Genomic DNA, 27,033 nt, shown 5'->3' with positions numbered 1-27,033 from the left:
GTTAACAAAACACCACAGTCCATAACATGTAGCATATCATAAACATCATAATCATGGTAGTAATATAAATTGAAAAGTCCTTAATCATGTGATTAATATGTCATGCATAAACATCATCGTAAATGTATATCAATCATCAACTGTAGCACATCATGCATCTAGCTACATCAATGCATAAATAAAATCCATGCAAGTTCTAAATTTCATTAACATTTAAGGTTTAGTAGTAGAGTCTTTTACGTCGAGATTTGCTAAAATCTTTGACAGTCAAAACTCAAATAAACAAATCCTAAACATAAACAAAATTAAATCAATAATTTTGTCAACCATAACCATCAAATTATTTATTTAGGCTTCCAACCTTACTCAAAGCAAAGGTTGAGACCAAACTATTCACAAGAGGCTTGATCAATACCATTTGAATGATTCTAGCATGCAAATTCTAAAACACAAAAAATTGCGCTCTCAACAAAGCTAAAGAAAATACTTAATTCATTAACTTATCAAATCTATCCACTATGGAAGAAAAAGAGGCCTTTATATAGCCTTGATACCATAAACCTAAAGACACAAATTTAAATAGTTGATTTATGAAGACTTAAGTAACCTAGACGAGTTACAATTCTCCACCTTCTCCTAAAAAAGAAAAACAAGGTTTATATAAACAAATAACAAAGTAATAAAAACATAAATTATTTGTAGCATCCATGAAGTAATTTGAGCTTGAATTTTGCTAATGAAAAAGTAGTTTATTAGCATCTAATGCTTGCATATGAGTGATCATAGAAACTTGTAGCTTCTTGGCTTTTGATTTTGTAATGGGACCTTGAGACATGATAATTGATGTGGCTTGGTTCATATGACTCGGTGTAATGGAGTATGTCTGGTAATAAGTGCTGCTGAATGTGATACCTTTCTATTAAGAGTATCAGCTACCACATTCGCGTTACTTGGGTGGTACAAAATCTCATAGTCATAATCCTTTACTAACTCAAGCCATCCTCGTTGTCTCATGTTTAACTTCTTCTGAGTGAAGAAGTATTTCAAGCTCTTATGGTTTGTAAAGATTTGTATATTCTCACCATACAAGTAGTGCCTTCAAATCTTTAATGCAAAAACCACTGCTACCAACTCTAAATCATGTGTATGATAGTTATGCTCATGACTCTTTAATTGACAAGGGGCATAAGAATCCACCTTACCTTGCTGCATCAAGACACAACACATCTTAGAGGCATCACTGTAAATCATAAAATTCTTAGATCCATCTGGCATCGTAAGGTCTAGTGTAGTAACAAGCTTGTACTTAAGATCATGAAAATTCCTCTCACATGCTTGGCTCTAAACATACCTTTAAACCTTTGCTTTATTGAAACAAGGTTCACATGTGTATGATGGGTGCAGCGGGGTCGATAACGCTTACGCAACAGGCTGACCTTCTGGTTGATTATGCCTTGCTCCTCTACCTCCTCGACCACCTCTATGTGGTGACCTTTTTCCTAAATTCCATCACAAAAAATCCTTCATAAATAAGTCATAACATTCGATGTATTCTACTTTAACACAAGCAAAGTCACATAAACTTATATCTTAAAACATACCTGGCGAGTGACGAAGGATTGTAATAGCAATAAGAAAAAATTAAAGACTCACATCATAAGTCATTCTATAGAACCTAAAAACTTAATTAGGCTATGATACCAACTATAATGACCTAACTTCTTATACTAAGCTAAGGCCATTACTATTAATGTAAATAACAATTTTTTTTCAGATGAAAGAAAAAGAGAAAAACTATATACTTAATACTTAAATTCAAAATACTCGTTCATAAATCATAGTTTGGTAAAATAGAAATAAATGCTTATAAACATAGTCCTAGATTGAGCCCTATCTAACTTCTAAAGAAAATAACATAAAAATATTGAGTTATGATAAATTCCAATAAAAATACTAAAATCAAAATAGTGAGACATGAAAGGCGGAAGCAACATAATTTTTCTATGTCAAATCTCGAACCCTTTTTTATCATTCGCCAACTTTCCTCTACCTCTACCTTGACCTGAAAAATTAATCATAGGAAAGAGTGAGTGTAAATATACTCACTACTAGTCCCACTAGGTGTTTGTTAACTTCACATTAGGATCCCATGAGAAGGTACCTAAAACTATCGTGTGCCTAATGGATCACATAAAATCTAGTGATCTTGAAGGAACACTTTAATCTATCGGTGAACAAGAAGTAACACCTATGATAACAAGCTGTAAGTGATCTTGTCGAACCACTCATAAACATGACATGACAAACTGGTTGTCCCATTGAATGCACACAGTCATAAATCTATGAAAAGGTGGTGATCCCAAGGGACACCGAACATGTAGGTACAATTCTAATGGCCAAAGTTAACAGAATACCACAATCCATAGCATGTAGCATATCATAAACATCATAATCATGACATGAATATCAATCATAAAGTCTTTAATCATGTGATTAATATATCACGCATAAACATCATCATAAATGTATATCAGTCATCAATTGTAGCACATAAACATAAACAAAATTAAATTACTAATTTTTTCAACCATAATCATCAAATTGTTTATTTAGGCTTCCAAACTTACTTATAGCTGAGGTTGAGACCAAATCAACCTTAGTCGGAAACATTCCACAATTTGCTCCAAAATCAGCCAACAACCTTCAAAGAAAATGATCCACTTAAATCCAAAAATTAAATTGTTGAGGACCACAATTAATATTTGATGGACATACATAGAACCTAATCAAATACTCATTAAAATCCCAAAGTGGCTCCACCTCGCTCAATTGTAGACCTGGCTAAACAAGAGGAAGGAAAGAAAGGGGCGCGTGGCTCGAAATGGCTCAGTAAGGGGAAGGAAATGCTCAACTCAACTTGGCTGGATGGAACAATTTGCATAGCTCGGATTTGGAATTTGGGTATGGTCTAACACTCAGACAGAGAAGAAACTTACACAAAGAGTATCGGCTTGGGGTAGAATGCACATGGCTCAGACTCGAAAAGTGCTCTCCAAATGGAAACAGGTTGGCTTGGACTTTGACGGAACGAAAATGCTAGCTCGTTTCAATGAAACGTGAATGAAAAGGTGGCTCAGACCTAAATGACTCGAACATGGCTCCTTCAACGTGAACGAAAAGGTTGGCTTGGAGACATTGAGTAGTAAAGGTCTTTTGACGACGAACATAGAGATGCTCAGCTCGTTGGCTGGTTGGCTAGCGACGGGAGGTGGCTCGGCTTCGTTTGAATGTGTGGCTGACGACGAGACAAACAGAAATGCTTGCTAGAGTGCTACACACGACGGAGAGGGATTGACGGTGATGGCTAGGATTTTTGTGTGAGAAAGAAGAAGATGAATAGTTAAGAGTTTTCTTTGATGCACACAACACGAGGCTATAAATAATATTTATAAGAATAATTATAATAATATTATTATGATTAATATTAATCCTTTTCCTTATTGATTCAAATAAATCAAACTTTTCTCTTCCTTCATTAAATTCCATCAAATCGACTTTTTATCTTTTCCTCAAAAGTAAGTATCTTTTTACTAATAATAATTATCTTTTTTTTTCCCATAATAATTATATATATATAACCACATATACATATAATTATCAATACTCTAAAAAAACTTCCATTCTTTAATTTAATTAAATAAACACCCAAAAATTATTTAGTTAAATTCAATTTCTACTGTGCCAAGAAAATAAATCCAAATCTAATAATTAATTAAATATTCAACCACAAATAATTAATTAATTCTGATTCCACAAAACCATAAATTCTAAATCAAATATCTCTAAATAATACCTAACAATTTTAACATAATTAAATAAAAGAAAAATTGCATTACATGACAAACAATTTAGAAAAAACTGCCTATAACATCTCTTTTTTGCATATTGCAAATATGACAAGTGATTAGATATATCAGATGGCTATCAAAGGGCTATCAGATGACTATTAGAAGGCTATCAGTGATATCTGTTTTTAACTTTGTTACTTTTGCAATTTAGAAAATGTAATAACATGGGTCCTATTATCATAAACTTTTGCTATTTTTGCAAACGCTCCTATATAAAAATAAGATAATTAAATTTAAAATTACCTTAATTTTTCGAGCGTTACTGTGAATTATCAAAAAAAAAAAAAAAAACACTTAAATCTTTAAGTATAACTATCTAAACGAAGCTCAAGTAGTGAAAACATTAATTACAACTTTAATAGAATAAAAAAGTTGGACATTTTTAAAACAGTTAGAATAACATTTAACATTTTGAAAAAACACTTTAATCATTCAAACTAACTTTGTTGATAAGAAAACAAATTTAAAAGTGTAAAAAAAGAATTATACTAGTTAAAGTTATATTTTGGAGTGATTTTGAATTGGAAAGAAAATGCATCAAGTGAAATGCTTATGGTTGATAATTATCTTAGTAAAAAAGAAAAAAAAAGTCTTTTGATACATACATACATACATACATACATACATACATACATACATACATACATACATACATACATACATACATACATACATACATACATACATACATACATACATACATACATACATACATACATACATGCATGCATGGTTTAATAAAAGAGAAATATAAAAGAGAAATATAGTTCTTTTAGTTAGGAGTTGTTTACTTGGAGGAGGGTATGTTTCAAAACAAACAAAATATATTAAAGTCTTGAGCTAATAGGATAAATAGAAAAATAAAACATTTCATTTTGAAAAATATATTTAGAAAATTAAATTAGAAAATGGCCAAGTGCTTTTTAGAGTTATAAATTATGAATTGAGGTCTTTTAAAAAATATAACAAATCGGTAAAATATTTACACCACATAGAACAATTTCGAAAACGAAAAAAAAATCATAGACCTTCAACGAAAAAATACAAAAAATGTCCCGTCAACCACGTCGTTAACAACGCACGTAATATATTTGGTACACGATCGTTTAGATTTGGTCGCTTCGATTTGGATAGCCAAATCTAAACGATTTTTTTTTCTAACATTGAATTTGGTTATACGATCGTTTAGATTTGGTTACGGGATCGTTTAAATTTGGGTATACGATCGTTTAGATTGGCTACAACAAATCTAAACGATTTTTTTTCAAAATTTGGTACACGATCGTTTAGATTTGTTTACATGTTTATTTTTTCAAGATTCTTTGGTACACGATAGTTTAGATTTGGCTAAATGATTTTTTTTTAAATTCTTTTGGTATGTTTATTTTTTTTACACGATCGTTTAGGTTTGACTACTTCAATCTAAACGATTTTTTTCAAGATTCTTTATACACAATCTTTTAGATTTCGTTATCCTAATCTAAATGATGTAAAAAATAGGATGAAAAGAAGAAAGACGATGGAAAGAAATTGTAGCGAAAAAAAAAGGAAGAGAAAAAGAAGAAAGACGATAGAAAGAAATCAGATTTGGTTACCAAAATCTAAATGACCTAAAAAAAACAAGTGGAAAAAAACAAAGACAATGAAAGAAATCGCAACGGAAAAAAGAATAGAAAATGAAGAAAGATGATAGAAAGAAATCACAAGAGAGGAGAGAAGAAAAACGAAAGGGCAGATTTGAAATATTTAAAAAATGACAAACTTTATGGGTTTTGTTACCCGAACAATAAATATTTTAGTAGTTTGTTATATTTATAAAAATTTATCTTATGTATTAGTAACTTACCAGAATATCCCTACTTCTAATCCTAACAACTAAAATTTCTTTGTAATTAAAAACTAGATACTTCTATCCTATTAAAATAGTGGCTAATTCAAAAAATCTAAAATTCAAATCCTAACTATCAAGTCTTGACTATATCCCTAAACAATTATTATTAAAAAAATCTTAAACTATGGAAAAACATAGTATTTTAAAAAAAACTTAAATTACGTTTTTTAAAAAATATATGAACCATAACATTTAAAATAACTATTAGCTCCCATTCTATAGATACAGTGTCCTACTACAAATACAATGTCTTAAAAAACGTGTATCGTCAAATATGATTTCATAGAAATTGGACAACCAATTTTCAATATTGTATTTACGATAAAAATAACTGTTATTTAAAGACCCATAAATACTGTAAAACATAAACCTAACCTGTCTTAAGAATTCCTAAGTTAGAAGGAAAGCCAAGATTAATGAAAGTTGAAGTTGTTATTGTTTTGTTGTACAGGTTGTCTAGTTGAAGGAAAAGTTGAAGCTAGTTTTGCCTAAGTGTTGAAGGTTTGAAGGGTAGGCAACAAGGCAAGCCTTTGTAAGCTTATGTTGCGGCTTTGTAAAGTGTTTGAAGAGCTATGCACGTTCAGAACGTCCATGTGCCAAAACTAAGCATAATTATGGCAAGCCAAGTGAGGAGCTACGAGTAATGAGCTATGTGGCCAAGAGCAAGACAACCTTGTGAGGTTAGTTATGCGACAAGAGGCTCCAAGGCATGTGAAAAGGCTTTATTGAGAGGCTTTGTGAGGTAAGTAAGGAGGCTAGGCAACCATGGAAGGCTCTTAGATATTCAAGGTAGTCGGCGGACTGAAGAACAAGTGTCTACAACATTCAAGACTCAAGATTTTGGCAAGTACAAGGTGGTCAACCATGCAAGAGCTCTATAAATAGGTTATTTTCAAGTGAAGAGTGCTCTTAAGCCCCTTGTGCGTGTTCTCTCAAATTTGTCTTAAAAGAATCCTAAAAGAGTGTAGTTTTTCAAGTAGGACTGCCGAACAAAGGGGATGCTGAGGAAGGTGTTCTTCAAGTGGAAGGAAGCAAGAAAAGATATTCTTGACGAATTTATGAGCAATGTGGACTTCTTGAAGGCTAGAAAATACATCACTCCAAATTTGAAGCTAAAATTTGGAGATAAGCTAGTTAAGACATTAGCTAGCTTGAAGAATGAACTATTTCAATTTAATGGATTGATTAAATGTAATAATCTTTGGAAATTGATTGAAGTTTCTAGACTCAAACAAGTTTTTGGGCAAAGGTTGAAGGTTGACTGAGTATAAGAACACGGGGTTTTGGGTGTGCGCGCATTTTGAAGGTAAAAGAGGTTTTATGAGCTTGTTAACATGCAAGCAGCATGCCTAACGCACAACCAGGCGACTTCGGGCTCGTGCCTAGGCCATGCAACAGGTCATGTGCACGTAGGGCACCAGAAGCATCATGAAGGGGATGACCATGAGGGGTGTGACATGATGAGTGTGAGGCTAGCATGTAGCTAGGCACCCGGAGGGGCCTGTTCCCGTGCGTGTGCTTCCTATCTCCCATGCTCATCGATTAGACATGCCATGACACCATTTTTTTTAGTTGTTTTTGTGTTTTTTTTTTTGGAATTTTGAGTTAAGTTTAGATATTTTCTTATTTTAGAGGAATAAATTGGACTTAGTTCTCTAGTTTTAGAGTAAGAAGAGATTGGGTAAATTTATAGGCCAAGGAATTAGCTCCCACCTGTGAGTGACTAAAATGAGTTTCAACATAATTTCTAAACTTGTTTTAGTAGATTATGTTTAAAGCATGTTTTGAATATAAGTATTTGAGTTATACTTAATTTATATAATTGATTTCCAAAGCATGAGTTTGAAGTTTAGAAAGTGTTTGAAAAGCTTAAGAATATTGATGTGTTTACTTATGAGATTTATAAAGCAAGAATGATTCTCTTGAGTTTGTAAAGTACATGTGTTTAAGAATGTTTTAGCAATTCAAGATTTACAAAGGTGATAATTTGCTTACTCAAATAGTATTTAAACATGCTGAGATTGAGATTGAAAAGCATATTATTTGAAAGTATGAGATTTATTAACATGTTTTTGTCTATACTTGAAATATCTTGAGATATATATTAACATTACGAGGCAGATTTTTCTGTGCACTTTGTGGGTTTTATGTCCTAAAACTTATAGATAGTAAATGTAATTCATTGACTGTTATTAATAAAGTGTTATTATTATAATTTCAATAAAACATTATTGATTATATTATTGGTTTTGTCTTAATAACCTAAATCCAAGCTAACATCCTAAGCTTTTTGACGAGTCTTGAATAATATGTAGAGACATACAAGGATCAATATTTGAGATATAACTCAAAGGGTCTATAGTATAGGGATAAGGCTGGATACCTTATCCTGTTAACATTATGGATATGACTCACTTTGTATTTGATATAAACACAATGACCAAATGCGTTCGTGTAGATAAAATGCGAGTGAGGATATCCTATGTAATAAGTTTGGATAAGACCGGACCACGAAATAGTAACCACTAGATGTAACTCCGTTAACTAGTTAGATTTCTATTTCATTAGGATGGCCTAGTTAACTTAGTTTTAATGCTAAGTGTGTTATGAACTCCTGTTCGTAAAGGATTGTCCTTTGATTTGTACGGGTGAGAGTGGTCGGATTGTGGACTTAATATGCTTATCATTTTGGAGACAAGATGAAGTGGAGAGCTGGGACATAATGTCACGCCCTGCTCTAAATGTCATTTCATGTGACCAAGTGGAGGCGTGTCATCTTAGTGAATCTATCCACAATTACCCAAATCCCCGTAGCCACTTAGCGTTTTGGACAATTCGAACAAGAATTTCATGGTTATATGTTCACACTTCCATTGTGGACTAGGTAAAGGATATAGAAACCCATTAGTCTTTTGTCGTTGAAGTTTGACTTGTTGATAAATCAAACATGTGGCTATAAACTCATCTATCTCTCACCTCATGCCTGACTACCAATATAGGCTTTCAGAGTCCTGTACATCTTAGTACTTTCAAGGTGCTTTCAACGTCTTATTTTGGGTCGCATAGTGTAAGACTCGTAGTTAAAACAAGTAGTTGAGACCCGTAAATAAGACCATAGTTAAGACAAGTAGTTAAGACCTGTATAATAGAAGAAGTAAATTTTTTTGACTAAATGTCCTAAAATAGGTGTTTTGGGTGGCTACGCGAGAAGAGGTTGGTTAGTCTGAGAGAAAGGGTACGCGAGGAAAGGTTGGTTACTCCGCTAGAAAGGTTACGCGAGAAGGTTGGTTAGTCTACGAGAAAGGTTACACGAGAAGAGAGAGATTAGTTAGTCTGCAAAAAAAAGGTTACACGAGAAGAGATTGGTTACTCCATGAGAAAGGTTATGCGAGAAGAACTATAGAGGTTATTTGGGCATTTTGACAAGGCAAGGCGTTTTGGACAAGTTACGTGGCAAACTTATGAAAATCGATTAAAAGTTCATCCAAGCGTCTTAAGTTAATCACATGCATTTTTGTGGCCAAGTAGGAGGTAGATAAGAAGCAGAAGGTGGCGACTTATCAAGAGCTTAAGGGTGGCTAAGCTTGTTTAAGGATTAGTATAAAGAGGACTCTTCAGCCAAATTATTAGTCATGGTTATTATGAGAATTTGAAGAAAAAAGTTTAAGTGTCGAAGTGTTGCGCCAAAATGTCTCCGCAAGAAGACTATACAGGAAGAAGAAGAAGAGAAGCCTTTGAAGTTTGAGTAGCTAAGTAGTGTGAGTGTTTTCTCTAATGTATTTAAATGATTTCCACCTTTCTTTATAAAGTATTTATTTATTTGAATTAATGATTTCAATATGCATGTTTTCAAAGAGATTTCCATGAAATGTTTATGTTATGTTGAAAGCATGTTTTATGAGATTTCAGTGATTATGAAATGGTGTTTAAACCATTAGTCGACTTCCGATAAATGAGCTGATTGTTCTATGCACATAAGGAATAAGACAGCCGTGTAGAAAAGGACTACATGGTGAAGTGAAGTTGGCCAATATAGAAAAGGACTGAATTGTGTTTAGCGACCTGACCAACAAAAGCGAATCAAGATATACTCGGATGCTGCTGATGAAAAGGCCATCTCAGTAGTCTAAACGCGAGATGATGAGTCCTTGCATAAAGATTGATTTGGGATTCCTGGTGAAAAGAATGATTTGACTAATGTGTGATATGTGAAATGTATATTGATGTAATATACAAAATGATATGTTTACATAAGAGATGAATTTATGCGATTTGAAATATTTGGCACAATGATGTTTACAAAAGGTATTTTGCGAAAAGGATTTCATAAAACCTCACTGAGTCGAGCTTGCTAGGCGAGACGAGCTGCCAAGCATTTTACTTTGTAAGCTTAAGAGTTGTACTTTTATATTTTGTATTAAGTGTTGTAGAATGCCTTTTTTTTTTTTAAGTATATAAAAGTTTTGGTTTGGTTTACTTCTCTTGTGTTAAGTTGTTTTATCGCTTAAAGTAGGACTGTAGTTTAAGTTAAGGAAAAGAACTCAGGCGATTAAGCAAAGCTTATGAACCTCAAGACTGAGAGTTTTAGCGTTTAACACATCAAGATACTCAAGTCACACCGCGTCTTGCAAGACAAGCTAGTAGGTCTACGGGGCTAGGTGTGACACATAGCCTCTTGTCTTTTAACAATGCACCATCTTTTCTGAATGCATAATCTGATCGCCTATCGCATCTCACTTCCTCGACTAACTTTCTCAGCTTAGGGTCTACAGGTCGTGATCTAACAATTTCTTCTTTAAGTATGGGCTCAACCTGAAAGCGTGCCTCAAGTTCCCAGATGTCCCTGCATTTAAAACTGCCTTGACGCCTCTTAACTCTTTTAGTACGAGTAATCTCCCTCTGCTCCTTGAGTTGGGACTTTTTCTAGTCAATGCGTTGGCTTTCCTAGGGTGGTATGCGATGGTGCAGTCATAATCTTTAATGAGTTTCATCCAATGCCTCTTCTTAAATTCAATTCCTTTTGATCAAATACATACTTAAGACTTTTGTAGTCCATAAAGATGCTCCATTTTCCCACCAACAGATATTTTCACCAAAGTTTTAATGCATGGACAATGGTTGCCAATTCCAAGTCCTTCTTTGGACAGTTCTGCTTGTGTAATTTCAGTTCCCAGGATGCCTAGGCTATTACTCTCCCTTCTTGCATCAAAAAACATCCTAGGCCTGGTGAGACGCATTACAAAAGGCTTCATATTCCTGTTCGGGTGTAGGTAACGCGAGAGTGGGTGTAGTAGTCACCTTATGTTTTAATTCTTAGAAACTCCCTTTGCAGTCATGCGACCATTTAAACTTCGTCGCTTTCTTTGTAAGTGTTGTCAATGGAAGAGCTAATTTGGAGAATCCTTCCATGAATCACCAAAAGTAACTAACGAAGCCAAGAAAGCTTCTAACTTTAGAAACCATTTTGGGGCGCTCTCAAGTTTCAATCGCTTCAACCTTTTGTGAGTCCACTTTCAATCCCTCTGAGGATATAATGTGTCTTAAGAAAGACTACTTGGTTTAGCCAAAACTCATACTTACTAAACTTTGCGAATAGCTTTTCCACTCGCAAGGTGTGTAATACAATAATTAAATGTTCTGTATGTCTTTTTGAATTTGGGGAGTAAACCAAAATGTCATCAATAAAAACAATGACAAATTGATCTAAGTAGTGATGAAACATAGATCCATGAAAGCTATTAGGGAATTTGTCAATCCAAAGGGCATTACCAAGAACTCATGATGCCCAAAGGCGTTCTAAATACTATTTTAGGCACGTCTGATAACTTTTAGAAGTATGAGTTATTATAATTTTTTAGATATAGATACCTTTCTTTGATCATCTCTTGGCACCCGTGTATCCACGTGTGCCAAGTAAGCGACATGTCCTTTCTTCATAAACTTTCTTGCTTTAAGTACGGATATGATCCTTCCAAATTAACTATCTTATCACCTTCAAGTGTAATTTCAAATTTTCCTGGGTCTCTTAGTACTACCTCCTTATTGGAGAAGTCCAATATCACATGGTACTTGGGGAGTAAATCCATTCCTAAGATCACATTCAATTCATCAAGCTTAAACAGAAATAAGTCAACTTTCATCACGACATTCTCAATACTTACTTTGCAATCTCTACACACTAGTTCAATTGATAACACCTCACTGAAAGGAGTGCTAATCAGTAACCCACTTTTTAGAGGTTTTATTTGGTGATTTAAGCCCTAACAATTAATGATTGACTGACTGCAACACAATTAATGGGATACCTTGAATTCCTACATTTGAACAATATTTGGCAAAATGCCTTGGTTGTCCGTAATTGAAATAATTCCTTGGAAAGCCACTCTTTTCCTTAAGATTCAGATTCTGCCACTTAGTTTTCCTTCGTTGGGGCTCTTTCTATGTTCACACTGAGGTATCTCTTTTTCCTTGATTTTTATTTTTCTTTCGAAAACCTCCTCCATAATTAGTCTTAGAACCATAGGATAATGAGAATGAGTTTAAAATTTCCTTGTTATTGGATGCTTGGTGCTTGACACGTGATCTCGCTGCGTCGTTCGTCACTCTTCAACCCTCATGGTAGCTTCAACTAGTTTAGGAAAGTTGAACCAATCCATACTGGCTTGACTAGTGCTCTAAGTTCTATCTGTAAACCTTCTTCAAACCATTTTCACTTGTTTGCCTCATCAACTGTAAAGGCTAAAGCATACTTAGCCAACTTAGTAAATCATTTTTCATAGTATGCAATGATCATGTCGCCTTGAACCAAACTCATAAACTCGTTTCTCTTCGAGCAATAGAAGGAACAAGGGTAGAATTTATTCTTGAAAGCCTTTATGAATTCTTCCAATGCAATGTGGCCTTCTTTATCGACCCTAGCCGTGTAAAGAATTCATCAGTCTTCTGTGTCATCTTGTAACAAGAACGTCGATAATTTCACTTCTCTTTGGGGCAGTTCATCACCATAAAACATTTTTCTATCAAACTTAACCACTTCTCCATGCCAACTGGATTAATGCTTCATTCAAAGGCCATTGCCTCTAATGCCTTTAGCCTCTCGATACTAAATCTTTTGTCTAACTTACAAGGGAGTCGATCGAACATATCTTCCTTAACTCTTCTGCCACTAAATTGTATGGGTTACTAGATATCTCATCCGACACTTGCGCTCTATTGGTGCTCGTAGTAGCTGGAACATTTGTTTCCATTTCTCTGACTCATCTTGGCCTTCCTCGTTGTGCCATAGTTCCTATATCACGTTAATACATTAGACTCTCGTACCAATACATGACGCCATACACAGGACTCTACTTGAGACTTTCCAATGAAATTGTGCTTTGATACCACTTGTCACGTCCCGCTGTAAATGCCACTTTATATGACCAAGTGGAGGCTTGCCACCTAGTCACTCAACGCGTATCTCCATACTAGATAGCACGCTTCATCCCTATTAAGCAATCCCTTCTATTAGATAAATTGGTTAAGTTATATATTGACAAAATTGCAAGTCTATACGGGACTCCAGTGTTTATAGTTTTGAATTGAGATTCGAAATTTACTTTCAAGTTTTGGCCAAAATTGCTAGACGCGTTGGACACTAAGTTGCGTTTCAACATTGCATTCCACCCACAAAAGGATGGCCAATATGAAAGAACCATTCAAACATTGGAAGATATGTTGAGAGTTTGTGTACTACAATTCAAAGGAAGTTGGGACGAGTGCTTATCTTTGATTGAATCTACCTATAACAATAGTTATCATTTCAACATTGGAATGACTCCATTTGAGGCATTATATGGAAGGCGAGGCAGAATGCTAGTTTACTAAAAAGAAGTCGACAAAAGAAAATTATATGGACCGAAGTTAGTCTAGGCGACGATAGAGAACATAAAAGTAATTAAGAATAATTTGAAGACCGCCCGCGATAGACAAAAGAGTTACACGGACAACCGTCCCAGAGCATTGGAATTTAAGGTTGGAGACAGTTTTCTTGAAACTAGGGATGAAAAAACCGAATCGAACCGAACCAGTTTCGTTCGGGTTGGACTAGGCTACAATAATAATATTACTGAACTGAACCGAATTGAACTAATTTGGTTTGGTTAAGTTCGAGGTTAAAACCAGTTAGGTTAAAAAATGAAATTAACTTAGTTTCCTTTCATGTCTTCCGTGTTTCATTATCCTGCAATTCTTTTGTCCTTTCATTCGTCAAGTGACTAGGGTACCTTTCATTTTCCATTCGGTATTTCATTCGTTCTTACTTCCTTTTGTCTTCTATTCACCATTCTCCATTCTCCATCCTCCATTTTCCATTCCGTCAGTATTTTTTTTGGTCTCTTTGTTGAACTTCCTTATTCTTTATTTTCATAACTTACAAGACACCGACGTTCACCCCATCAGCTTACAAGTCACCGTCGTTAACTGCATCACCTTACTAATCGTTCGTTTACAGGTTTTCGGTCACCCCATTAGCTTTTAATTTCATTCGTCGTTCATCTCTCAAAATCCCTATTGGGTATCCTTCACTCATGTAAATGGCTGTTTTTTTTAGAAATTAAGGTAGAGTTTCTATGTTTCTGTTATGGTGGAATAGAGATATTTATGTGTTTCTTTGTTTCCTTCACTCTAGTAAATGTTTCTGTGTTTATGATTGTTAATAATTGGAGAGCTCTTCTTATTTAGTTTTGTGGGAGGGAGTTCCCTCTAGCACCGTTCTTAAGCTATTCTTTTGGCTATTCTGATGAATATATTACCTTTGTTTTTTATAGAAAAAAAGATATGAAATAATTGCTCTGTGTTAGAAGGCCACCTTTTTTCTTTGTGTATGCTTACAAGCAGAATGAGAATCATAAGGCTTAATTTAGTAATTTTTGTTATGGTGATAAAATAACTACATGAACTTGTTTAGTTTTCTTTATCATAGTTATGTGCACATGAACTGGTCTATGATTAGTTTTCTTTTGAGAGAAGATTTAGAGAGAACCTGAAGAAGAAGAAAAGATTTCTTAGTTTTAAGGTTGAAGAAGAAAGGGAAAAACTCAAAGGAAGCTTCCATCATGGCAGATTTTCACCCACTCTACACACTTCTAATTTTTTATTCGGTTTGATCTTTTCAAGAAGAACTAAGAGGTAAGGTTTGAATTTCCTGGAAGTTAATTCATTTTTTAACAATTTTCGTGAAGGATGTTTGAGTCAATTGTGTTGTTAATTTGGTGATTTTTGACAGAGAAGGAAGAGCAGGTGTTTTCCATGCGAAATCAAATATCCTCTGGCTTTTTGAGTTTTCCGATGTGTATACATTGGGTTAAAACCTCTAATTGATATGGTTGAAAATCTTATTCAATTTCCTCTATAACTTTCATGAAGATACCGAGAACCAATTATGATGGGAAATGTGTTAATTTATAGGGACAAGTTGAAGGTCTGTAGAGTGCGTGATTTTAGAATAGTTTTATTTCGTGGTGTTTCTGAGATTTTTGACTGGGAATTTGGATTACATATCTTCACGTAAATTCTAGAGGACATCAAAATGAAGATTTTGACATAAAGAACACTCATTTGGATTAAGTAGTGAGGGAATTATGGTCATTTGAAGTTTGTATTAGAAATATGAAAAATACAGAGAGTTGTTCAAATAGGATTTTGTTTCTTAAGCTTGGTTTTCGTGAGTGTCATCTTTAGTGCGACGTTAAGTCTATTTTTTGAAAATCATAATATTTAGGGTTCTAATACTCGGTTTGGTTGTTGACAGTCTAAGAAGAATTAAATCGAGCTTACAGATCATGGATCTAGCTCAGACAGCGAGTGACAAAATAGATTTTCTAAATTGTTATTTTTACCTATATTTCTATGAATAGTACATGATTTCTATGAACAGTTTCTAAACTGTTATGTATGATTATATTTCTATAGATAGTACATGATTTCTATGAATGGCTTCGAGCATAAGTTCAAGCGGAAAGTTTTATGATTAAATTTATATATGAGCACGTTATTATCGAATTTTTGAAAAGTAGCTAAAACCAAATCATTTTAAGCAAGTATTGTTTTTATATTTTTTTCAGTTTTCCACGAACAATATAAGTATGCTTGAGCTTTACGAAAGATAAAGATAATAGGCATGTTTTAATGTTTTCTGATGTTTATGTTAACTACATGACAAAGACGTTGAGCCCGAGGCTATATGGTATCGTGTGCACACGGTTTAGATTCCATTGTTGGCATTGAGTGTACTCTGTAACAACAATGCTGTTGTGAGTGCTAGGCTGGCCCCACTATGACAAAGACGATGGGAGTGTTGGGCGGGCCCCACTGCATCGTAGAACTTGTAAATATTGGTGGTATTGGGCGTGTCCTACCACAACGTAGATTTTTCATGTTAGTTAAAATGTTTTGATATACTTGATATGCCTTGCTAGATTTCAATGACGTACATGCTGAGTATTTGAGAAAGCTATTCTTACTATTATACATTTATATTTACGACTCGTATAAACAGATTTATATGTGTAAAGCTTTCATGTGCTCTTATCTTTAAATTCATAGTTTTAAATTGAGTCACTCACTAAGCTTTATAGCTTACCCTTCCAAAATGTTTTACCTATTTTCCAGGTAGAGATCGAGTTCCCGATGCTTGATAGACTGCCTTAATCTACTGAAGCTCTAATATCGATTGCAGTACATGGTTAGAGTTGTATACAAAGTCAGTTGTGTTATGATGTATATGTCTTTGTATGATATAGATACTCTATAGTTTGTGGAAGTTGTAGGAGTTGCGGTTGTATAAATCTTTGTTGGTTATGTTTTGGTTAAGGTGTCTCTAGTAAGTTTACTTTCGAAATCAGTTATTTCCGAGCTACACTTCATGTATGTATATGATTAGTCTAGGTTCCACTTTGTTGTGTTCCATGTATAATAGTTTATATACTAGATTAGCAAGTTTATCAATTCAAGAATTTAGTAGAGTCGATAGATATCGTTAGAGGAAAGAAATATCAGTCGGCTTCACGTCGTCTTTCGGTCTAAGCTAGCAGGTAGTCTGGGAGGGGGTGTGACAATTTAATTTCATTTCCTTAGGATGACTTCATTCTTTGTAGACAAAACTTCAAAATAAAGTTGTTCTAGTTTAGTGTTAGAAAAGAGAAAACTGGTTAAATCACCATCATCGATATGAGAACATTTATGGAAGTAGAAGGATGTGATCCTAAGTATCCTAGGGCTGCTTGTAAACACTGTAGGGCTTCATATGCTTTTGATTCCAAAAGAAGTGGTACAACTAATCTAAAAAGACATTTAGAGAAATGTAAGAAGTATACAAATCCATTGGAAGATAACGTTGAAGGAGAGGGAGATTCTAAAAGTAGTTTGATGGCTACATCCTTCATTTCAGAAAAGTGTAAGACAATGCTTGCTACTATAGTTATCTTGGATGAATTGTCATTTAAGTTTATAGAAAGTGAAGGGTTCATCAATTTTTTCAAGCATTAAATCTAAAGTCTGTGATTCCATCGAGAGTAACTGTTGCAAAGGATTGTTTTCAAATATATACGAGGGAAAAAAAGAAAAAGAGTTAACAAGTGCATTTATTTGAAGTGGCCAAAGATTTTGTTTAACAATTGATACATGGACTTCTTTGCAGAATATTAGTTAACCGACGACGACGACGTCTCTCCTGATAAGTAACACTTTCTATTTCTCAGTTTTCTCTATTTCTTTGTTAAGATAGTGATAGTGTCGGTGTTTTCATTGTTTCTTTAGCTTAATACCCCAATAAAGTGTTGTTTACGAGTCAAAATCATATTGTGGACACAAGTTTTGGGTTTAGGCTTTTATAAATAACCTCTCCTTTTCCTTTTCCTTTTTCCTCACTAATCTTAAACACAATAATTGGATTGCTTGTCATTTCTATATGTACATATGTATTAAAATAAAAAATAATCAATAGTTGTTGGTATATCAAATCGAATCTGAACAATGAGAGGAGAAAGTCTGGGTTTCTTTAAATATCTAGATTAAAGATGCAGAGGAGGCCACATAGCAGAAGGGTTCACTGGATTTGATCAATTTAACAGAACAACTTTCGATGTTTTTTATATGTTTACCAATTGAGAATGACAAAACACCTTTGAATTTCCCATTTTTGTTGGTCTAACAAGAGTGCTTTACACACACAGAAGAGATAATGAGTCCCTTATATCTACATACATTTATTCTTTTTTCTTAACTCTTTATATTCTCCCTCAGGTTACCGAGTGAAGTATGTAGGGCCTTCTATGAATGATGAAACTGATAAGAGGTGGCTTTCTAACTTTGTTTTTTACACCATTATATGATTTGAATACAAAGCATATCATTATTTCTTATTCAGATGGTGGAACTGTGAGATGTATTTTACATTCATGGACCTTCTAACTTCTCTTATGAAGATTTAGAAGAAATTTTTAGGGGGATTTTGTTTATTGCTCAAGCAGAGAGCAGAGTGAAGTTCGGATTAGGCTCTAGTGCTTTTGATTGTTGTGACGTTTCCATCAATGAGTTTTGTTATTTATCCTTCCTTTTCTTTTTTAGTTCAACCAAATTATAAGAGACGCCTGTTATTATCTCTCTAGTTTTTACCGTTTGGCTTCAACATTCTTTCCTGTATCTACACCAACATTTCTCGTTAAGTAGTAAAAGATTGTTTATTTTTGTATTATGTGAAATTGGCTCTATGAGTTTCAAATTTATCCTCAAATTTCTACAGACAACATTTGCAAGTTCTATATTTTTTGTTTTGTATCATTATGCATGTTTTATTGTTTTTTGTTTCCATTGTTCATGTGATTAGTTTTTTTATCTTTTATTCTGAAATGTTTGTCTGTAGAAATTTCCTGTGGCTCTTATTAGAAAACAATGTCCATTGCAGTGTGGAGTGTAGCTTCTAATTTATGTGTTTCAATGTTGTCTGGGTTAGTTAAATTGCTAGGATCTAGGTCTAGATAGATAGCCATGGTACTGGAATGCTTGTTGGTCAGATTTTGTTGATTTGAACAACTTAAAGCATTATGTTGGGAGTTCAATAAATTGGTCTGGATTCTAAAGGCCTGTTCCTGATCTCCTCCCCTATGTGAACTCGCAACCTAATTTTGAGAAATAAAATGCATCAGAGGATCACATCGAGGAAGATTTCAACATCTGAAGGTCCAAAAAGTGCTTATACCATTATTCGTGGTAGGTGGATTGATAAGTCACCATTTGTGTAGAACACTCTGAAGCTTCCTCCTTCTTCATCTGTATTTTATTTTTTGAGTACAACAACATTTGGGGTGTGAAATTGGTCAATGGGAAAATGTTTATGGGTGGTTTGATGTTTTTGGCATCCACCTTCTTCTTAGTTCTTACTGTATTATGTGACCTCTTTCTCATGCTTAACTAGTTTATGATACTAATTTGAAGGAAAGAAATTATCGAAATGTTTGGAGTTCTTTGTGAAAAGAGTTCATTTCTCTAGTAATATATTGAAAATATTTCAATAATTCTCATGACTCATCGAGTGAAAAGAAAAAACAAAAGAGTCAATACTCATCATACTTCTTTGGACAGTTGTGAAGTTTAAACACAATAACAAATCAAAGACAAGTTGCTTTAAAAGTTAGGAAGTGGAATAGAGATTTGTTTATCATCGTAATAGTGCCATTTCCCATTGTATCTTTCGAAAAAAGTTTCATTTACAGTATTATTATTATTATTATTATTAGTTTTAATTTCTTGAGTTTTTCATATATATTTTTCTTCAATATAGGTGCAAATGTTATTTGTATTGCAGCTGACAACAGAGAGACAGGTGTAGTGGCTGTAGCGGCTGAAAATAAGCTTATGGTATATATCTACTTTCATGAAAGGATGTTATTTGAGGTAAGTCGTTATCAAAATAATAGGTTGTTATGGATGTAAGTATGCAAAACAAGAATTTACTCCTAGTCTAAAATAAAAGAATACAAGAATAGAGAAAGACTAGATGAAATATGAGGGTTAGGGATTCAGTTACCTTTCAAAGTTATCTTTTTAACCCTTCTTACCTTTGTGGAAATTGAGAGTAGTACGGGGAAGAAGGGTGTCGAACCTTAGAGAGCACTTAATATTCAAAACTTCAAGATTCACAAACAAGGTCGATTAGTAGCTTCAGGATCTAAAAAAAATTAGAAACACAAAAAGGGGGGGGGGGGGGTTTGTGGAAGTCATTTTTGAACTATAGTAAAGAATAAGCATTAAGGGATGATTAGTGACAACAAGTAATTCAAGTAAAATTTTTCTTTCAAGTTTAGTAGACGGAAAAGTTTTTCTTTCAAGTTTAGTAGAGGGACTTTTTTTTGGGCAATTACCATGTTTCTTATCATTGAAAAAGAAAGAAGATCAATTAATCTTTTCTTGAATATGCAAGAATGGAATTTTTACAAAAAGAAAGTAACCAAATGTCTATTAAAACATGATCAATTTCAGGAACCAAAACATGTTCAAATTGAGGCAAAATTTATCTTATTCAAGATTTGCTAAGGAGGGGATAGCCATTACCCTTAGCAAAATTAATGCCCATTTCAAACTTGTTATGCAAGAATCAATTAGTACAAAATTAAAGACAATATCAACAATTAATTCATCATAACTAACCATTGCAAATCGAAATTGAAGTTCAGCATTTTAAGAGTTTGTAAAGAAATTTCAATGAAAAATTGATGGGAAAAACTTATTTGTTTTATTGAAATTTCAAAAGAAATTGCAAAGGGAAACAAGCAATCAAATAAAAAATTGAAAAGATATAGAAAGAAATTTAATTCTCAATGAAAACATGGTAATTTAACCCAAGAAAAAGTCTCAAAAGACTACCTTAGCCCATGAAGATTGATAAATTTCTTGAAGAGATGTTGAGGAAAGAATCCATTTGTTTGACAAAAGTAATGTTTTATTGATAAAATTTCAATAATTTTTCTAGACGGGATTAAAGTGACCTCCGCATGCATGATCATGAAAAATGATAAAATTGATTCATATTCATGCTGGGGAACACATTTCCTAATGATTTGGTCAGAACAATATTTCCAAAGACATGGTGGTTCCCAAAAATAGTTTTTAACATCACTACGTAATTTGACTTTTTGTGAAAAAGAAAAGTCTGAAGGAAAGTTACCCGTGACTAAGTAGTTTATAATATCGGCGTACCATGGTATTTGAAGATTTGTTTGAAAGAGATGTTCATCAGGGAAGTCTTCTCGAATTGGCATACTTTCTTGCTTTTCTACAATTCGACTAAGATGGTCGGCTACAAAATTTGTTGGCTCCTTTTCTATCCTTGATGGTTAGGTTGAATTCTTGCAAAAGTAAAACCCATCGAACAAGCCTTGGTTTTGATTATTTTTTTGATACAAGATACCTAACCGCTGCATGTTCAGTGTAAACAATCACTGGGGAGCCAATAATGTAGCTTCTAAATTTATCTAAAGCAAAAACGATAGCAAGAAATTCTTTTTCAGTTGTGGTGTAGTTAGATTGTGCTTGGTTAAGGGTCCTTGATGCATAGTATATAGCATGCAATTTTAATATCTATCCTTTGTCCTAAAATAGCTCCTAATTCTAAGTTTCTTGCATCACACATTATTTCAAAAGGTAAATTCCAATTAGGAGATAGAAGGATAGGGGTAAAGACTCACCTTTCTTTGAGATCATCAAATGCCTTCTTATAATTGTCATCAATCAGAAAAGGTACATCTTTTTGCAAGAGATTAGTTAGAGGCAAAGCAATTTTAGAAAAATCTTTTATAAATCTTCTATAAAAGCAGACACTACGAAGGAAGGATCTAACATCCTAAAACTATACCATGAGACACCATGAAATGACACTTTTCATAATTCAAGACAAGGTTAGTTTCTATTCATCTATTTAGAATTAATTCTAAACTGGCTAAACATTCATCAAAACTATCACCATAAACTGTGGAATCATCCATGAAAACTTCAATGCATTTTTCAATAAAGTCGGAAAATATGCTCATCATGCAACGTTGGAATGTGCCCGGTGCATTACAAAGACCAAATGGCATACGCCTAAATGCATAAGTTCCATAATCACAAGTAAAAGTTGTTTTCTTTTGATCTTCACATGCTATAAGAATTTGGTAAAAACTAGAGAATCCATGTGAGAAAAAAAATATGATCTACTCGCTAAATGTTCTATCATTTGATCAGGAAAAGGTAAGGAGAAATGATCCTTTTTTGTTACCTCATTGAGTTTTCGGTAATCTATGCACATTCTCCAACCATTTTGTATTCGCATCGAAACCATCTCACCTTTGTCGTTCTTCACAATGATCATCCCGTCTTCTTTAGTACCACATGAATTGGACTTACCCATGTACTATCCGGAACGGGGTAGATAATTCCAGCATCTTTTAGCTTTAGTACCTCGTTCATGACATCTTCCTTCGATGTTGGGTTAAACCTTCTTTGTGGTTGGATTTTGTCTTTTGCTCCCTCCTCCAAGATAATACGGTGCATGCAAAAAGTGGGAGATATGCCCTTGATGTCGTCAAGAGTCCAACCAATGGCTTGTTTTTTCTTCTTCAAGACTTCGATAAGTCTGTCTTCTTGTTTTTGGTTTAGTTCCCTTGAGATGATTATGGGAAACGTATTCTTTTTTCCTAATTTTCCTAAGAATATGTAGTTCAAGTGTGGTGGGAGAGTTTTGAGCTCAATCCCTAGTTTCTGTGGAGAAAAGAAAATATTATCACAATTATTTTTTTCTAAAGCATAGTCAACATTGGGTTCTAACAATTCTCTATTTTCAACCATTTCTTGTTCAAAAAATTCATCATGTATAGAAAATTCATCAACTTCACCATGCAATTCTAATGAACATAAAGACAAACATTCATCCGGATATCTCATGGATTCAAAAATATTTAATGTGACAATGTCTCCATCAAACTCTACAATCAAGGAACCTTTATCAACATTTGTAATGGCTTTTGCAATTTTAAGAAAAGGTCTTCCTAATAAAATAGAGTGAGATGGTTTTAGGCATGATTCATTCATTTCTAATATGTAAAAATCCACCAAAAAATTAGTTTGTCAATTTTTACAAGGACATCTTCAACTATTCCTAATGGTGAAATAAAAGATCTATCCGCTAGTTGTGTGCATACACTAGTTTTTTGCAAATTATTGAGTTCTAGATCTTTAAAGACGTTGTATGGCATGACATTTATGGATGCTCCTAAGTCAAGCATTGCATGAGAAATTAGCCTATTTCCTATTACACAAGGTAGAGAAAACATACCGGGGTCATTGCATTTTTTCGGAATATTACTCTTAAGAAGAGCCGAAACATTTTGACTTACCATTGGTCTTTCTTTTGTTTTCCTCTTGTTGGTACACAACTCCTTTAGAAACTTTGCGTACCTCGGGACTTGTTGGATTGCATCGAGAAGGGGCAAGTTGATTTGCACCTTTCTAAACATCTCCAAGAGTTCTTCCTTCTTGGGTGTTTCCTTCTTTTTTGGAGCCAACCTAGAGGAGAAAGGAGGTTTAGGTATGTAAGGAATAAAATCATTAAGAGGAGATTTATCATTTTTAGAATTAGATGGTGAGGGGTTTGTTTCAACCTTTTCTTCCTTGGACTCATTCTTACTATTAAGAGGTAAGGGTTTGGAAGTTACCTTTTTCTCTTTGGTGGTGGGAGTGTCAAGAATCTTACCACTCCTTAGTGAAATGGCACTTACATTAGCATGGTCCGGTTGAGCCGGAAGTTTTCCTTTCCCATCCATCTTGCTTATGGCGGTAGTAAGTGTCAAGAATCTCATTTTCCTTTCCCATATATGAAAAGGCAACATAATTTTTTTTGTTTATGCTTCCTTTCTAAAGGCAACACAAAATTATTGACCATTGTTCAATTGTCTTGTTCATTGAAGATTATAGGATATGACAAGTATTGTTGAGGATCCCACGTCAATGACGTGGAGATCTAACAATATTTATATGACAGATGAGGTTACTCCTCCGATTGTCAATTGTTGGTAGAATGGAATCTCAAGTTAATCAAATAAGTACTAGTTTCTATAACCAATGTGAAATTAGTTGCCATTTCAGGAAGCTAATGTATAAAAACATATGACATAAGCTATACTGGATTCATGAAGGATGGTGATGGGAATCTGGATATTCTTGTTGGCACATCCTTTGGCTTGTTCTATGTCTTGGACCATCTTGGTAATCGATTCTGAATACTTATTTTATTGTTTTATTTATGTGTACTCTTAATATGCTCCCAATGCATATAAATTTGGGGAATATATAATCAATTTTTCTTTTGATTCCTTTTTTATTTCCTGTTTTTGGATTTTATACACTTTGTCAACTGGAAAAGATTTAAATGAATATCTTATCTTCAAAATAATGTACAGGTCTAACCTAAAGTAGCTTGTGGTTTTTTCTTCTCGTCTTTGAATTATCTTTTTGATGCTTTGCACGTTATTACCCCTGCAAGCTTTTACTGTACCCTCCTTGTGTTCCTTTATGATTTGGGCGGGAGGGGGAGGGGGGGGAGGGAGGGATTAGAAAAGGAAACATTTAAAGAAGTTTTCAATGGGTAATGTTGCCCCTTCCCTTTCTTCTGCAGTTTTTTATTTTGTAACGTGTCATAGAAAGTAGTGTATCATCCCCATTTCTCATGAAATTAGAGAGAAGCTGGAAGCAGAATACATGGTATATTGGAGATTGTTTTATGTATAATTTGGGAATCACTCCTTGATTATTTCCCTTCATGCACCATGATTGTTTCATGATGGATGTTAAATCAATATATGTTGTGTAAATATATGGAATCTTGGCAAGTGAAAGATTGCTTCGAAAGAGGGGATTATTGACCTATTGATCATAGGCTCCAACAATCCGAGATTAACTGGCTAAACCCTTTTAGATCAAGCTAATCAACATTTGTTAACTAACGAGTCATTCCACTAAAGTCTCGTAGTTGCACTCGCTTCACTATAGATATATTTCTGTCCATCTGATATAACCATAATCAGTAAGTTAATCCTTGACAAATTGTTCGTAATCTCGGCTGGGTCCAAATACCGTTTTTACCCCCGAGACTACATCTTGTTCCTTAAGTCCCACTGATCCACTATTGAACATTTTGTTTAAGGTCCAACCAATAAACCGAATCCCTCTCATGCCAATGAGAGGTTAGGGCCCCTATGTTCAAGACTTGGATTCAGTTATTAAGAGAATAGCCTATCTACTAACCCTAAAGCGGGTAGGAGTGAATTCCGTCTTGCACCCTATGTTCCCAACTATTCACCCGATCTTATCCCTAAAATGGAAGGTTTATTGGATTAATGCTAATGAGTTGTCTTCACCTTTGTAGATTTGAGGATAATCTAGTGTGAACAGGAGTTTACTGTTAGCTCAGGATCAAGATTAAGTTACCTAGGTCATCAATAAACGAGATAGTCAGTTTTAAACAGTAAACGACATTATTATGTAAAAGTGACTATTTCATGGTTCTGTCTTATGTAAACCTTTTACATAGGATGCCCTCTCTTTCATGTCTCTACATGAACAATTCAAGATTACATCGTTTGTATTATTTACAAAGTGGACCACATCGATAGTATTTCTGAATAAAGCGCTCAACCTTTAATCATATACTATAAACTATTTAGACTATTTAATCGAACTTAATCTTTGTTTACGTCTCTACATAAAGTTCAAGTTTACTCAAAAATAGTCTTCGGATCTATGTTTATTGGATTTAAGAAAATAGTTTTTCAAATTCTCAATAATGACTTTATTGAAAAGAATATGATTATAAACTACGAGTTTTAGGACATTAATTCCAACAACATGGACAATAGCATTTTAAATATATTCATGTATTTTATATGTTGATGTTGGGAATTGAACATTGATATTTAAAAAAGTTTATTATAGATAAAATATGTGAAAATAATACATTATTAAAGCTTTTATCTAAAGGTATGACTAAACGTTTAAATTTGTTAAAAAATGCTATTATAAACAATTAATAACTTTTTATACTTGCTATAAAAAAACTTTCATAGCTCTGACAAAGCACTATCATAAATAATATACATACAAGAAACGTTATTACAAAGTTGTTTTATAGCCTTCCTAAAACGCTATCAAAATGCACACTTTTCATAGCTTTCATCAGACACTATAAAAAGGTTTTCATAGCTTTGGGAAAAAACTATAATAAATGATGTAAATAGAAGACTGTTATTACAAAGTTGTTTTCATAACCTACACAAAACGCTATCATAATGAATATTTTTTATAGCTTTGAAAAAACACTATTAAAAATCCAGACTTTTAATAACGTGGACTGACACGACTTTTTGTTGAATGCTATAAAATGTCTACGATAGCATTTTTAGCGAGCTATCGTAGACCTTTATCCCTGTAATGGTAGCTTGCTAAGCCTAGAAAAATTCTAACTTCAGAAACTGTTTTGAGACATTTCGAACCTTCAATCACCTCAACTTTTTGCGAATCAACCTTCACTCTAAAGGATATAATGTGTCCATGGAACACCACTTGGTTCAACTAAAACTCACACTTACTAAACTTCACGAATAGGGTATCTCCTCGCAAAGTTTGTAGGACAATTCTCAAGTGCTCTACGTGTCTTACCGCATCTTGCAAATAAAACAAATGCATCAATAAAGACAATGACAAAGTGATCCAAGTGCCAATGAAATACACTATTCATCAGGTCCATGAAAATGGTTGTGCATTAGTCAATCCAAAAGGCATCACTAAGTACTCCAAATATCCAAAACATGTTCTAAAGGTTGTCATTGGTATATCTGATTCCTCAATCTTTAGTTGATGGTAGCCTAACACAAATAGATCTTGGAGAATAATGAGGCTCCTTTCAGTTGATTAAAGAGGTAATCTATTTGTAGCAAAAGATATTTACTCTTCATTGTCCCTTTGTTCAATTGTTGGTAATCAATACACACCCTCATCGATTTGTCTTTATTTTTCACAAATAAAACAGGGGCTCCCTAAGGTGAAGCACTAGGTCGGATATAACATTTTTCTAACAACTCTTTAACTTTTTCGACTCACTTGGGGCCATGCGATAAGTAGGTTAAGAAACTGATGTCGTTCTAGGCACAACTTCAACCATAAACTCAA

At 33.8% G+C, this 27,033-nt stretch overlaps 1 long non-coding RNA gene across 2 annotated transcripts; it reads left to right on the top strand.

The window, feature by feature from the left end:
* Positions 1–14,019: 14,019 nt before the first annotated feature.
* LOC103500374 (uncharacterized) lies at positions 14,020–18,539 on the top strand. 2 transcript variants are annotated; one of them, XR_540036.3, is made up of 2 exons: positions 14,020–14,967; positions 16,450–18,539. It is a non-coding gene; the product is annotated as an uncharacterized LOC103500374 (long non-coding RNA). The 2 variants fall into 2 exon arrangements; XR_007820054.1 differs by having other exon boundaries at positions 15,065–18,539.
* The last annotated feature ends 8,494 nt before the right edge of the window (positions 18,540–27,033 follow it).

This window comes from Cucumis melo, chromosome 4, assembly GCF_025177605.1.
Source record: "Cucumis melo cultivar AY chromosome 4, USDA_Cmelo_AY_1.0, whole genome shotgun sequence".
NCBI lineage: Eukaryota > Viridiplantae > Streptophyta > Magnoliopsida > Cucurbitales > Cucurbitaceae > Cucumis > Cucumis melo.
The sequence above is the reverse complement of the archived record's forward strand: the minus strand, read 5'-3'. Positions and strand labels throughout refer to the sequence as shown.